Below are 1827 nucleotides of genomic sequence, written 5' to 3' on the forward strand. Positions count from 1 at the left end.
ATGCCACGAGAATCTTATTCTCAGAAAAGCCCCACCTTCAATATGCCTTCAATTTCTGCTTCCATGTCGATTTGTTCATTATTGCAAACCCATAGAGAGCAATAATGCAAACCCAAGTATTTTGAAGGGTCGAAACCCATTTACTGAATATCCTTAAGTATCTGTTTGAACCGGCCATTTTTATATGTCTTCGTTCTGGGATAGCAAGTTAGTGAAGTCACAATATTTGACCCAGGTAGGCAGGTACTCCATTTTTTCTCAAGATTGCGATATTTTGAGCCACATTCTGTATATTATGATTGATAGTTTTGTTTTCTAAGCTGATGAACAAAACCTTTCCATCTTCGGTGAATCCGTGGTTTCTGAAGAGGGTAATAACCAAGTCTCGTCCAGTTCCCTCAGCCCCACTTCCCTCCCACGGTTCTGCAACTTCGTCTTAGGGCTTTGGCTTTCCCATCGAAATGAACTGGGGATCTGAAATGGAGATGGGTATAGTTTGATAGGGCTTGCAACAACGTTAGATAGCTCTGCTCCTCTTCCTCGTCCAGTTCCCTCCGCCCCACATCCCTTCCCTCTCACGGTTCTGCAACTAGATTTTAGGGCTTTGGCTTTCTGATCGATTTGAAATGGGGATTTGAAATGAATATGGGTTTAGTTTGATAGGGTATGGTTCGGTTAGGAATAGATCGGTCGGGTTGGGTTGTTTATGGTGGTTCAAACATGGCTCAGGTAAAATTCAAAATTTTTTGAATTCATTCTTTTATGGCCATTAGATCTTTATAAAACGAGATGGCATGCTGGCAAACCAAAAAAATAGGATGGAAGTACCACTAGAGGAAATAGAGGATGTGGATCCACATCACTATAGCGTAGGTAAATTCTCAAAAAAAAAAATCTCTAAAAAAGAGCGAAAACGATCAAAATAACCCTCTGCACTTACTTACCAATTTAAGACATTATTGTCCTTTCATTTAGGTATGGACCTTTTCTGGGACGTTATCAATATATCTGTGATTCTGACCTCCTCATACACCCACGAATCCGGATTAGCTACCCACACCTATCAGAAGGAATATCCTCAGAGAATTGACTTTTCGGAAATAATTTCTGGTAAGTGGTGTTGTCGATACCAATATTTGATCCTTGGTTGTTTAGGAAGGTACACTTGATTCATACCATTTAAGCAACCTAAGATATCTGTCTTTTGGTAAATAATTTCATTCATGAAAGTTATAACAATGCCCAACAAATCAACGACCCAACTTATTGGTTGGTGGGTCCCAATAACAAATAATGAAACTAACTTCATCAGTCAATCACGGTTTGAGGTATTGATATCATATCTCCGGTATATGTACTGGTTTTGCGTGATCGATTCCAATACCGTATCAATAACACTATAAAAAAAGAGTAAGATGGTTAAAAAAACCTATTTTTAAAAAAGAATCAAGGACAAATTTATTTGATACGACCGATCTATATCAATACCAATCCGGTATTATATCAGTTTCTGAGTTGACCAATACTTCCAATACCGTGCACTAATCATCCGAATTGTGACCCAACAATCATACGTACTTAATTTAAAGCTGGCTGAGAGGACAGTTAAGAGAACTTCAATGGAAAAATAGAGAACAAAATTTATACCCAATGGAGAAGGATCTTATGTTAAGAAGTTGATCCTTTGCACAAATTAATCACTTTAGTGGGACCCATTTGATCCTGTATTCTCATCTCATTACCAGAAAAAAAAATTGTTTTCTTCTCATTACCCAAAAATAATTTCTTGGGAGTTTGAAGAAAAATCTTGGAAACTAAACTGAAATT

Source organism: Telopea speciosissima, chromosome 11 (genome assembly GCF_018873765.1).
Source record: "Telopea speciosissima isolate NSW1024214 ecotype Mountain lineage chromosome 11, Tspe_v1, whole genome shotgun sequence".
NCBI classification, from domain to species: Eukaryota; Viridiplantae; Streptophyta; class Magnoliopsida; order Proteales; family Proteaceae; genus Telopea; species Telopea speciosissima.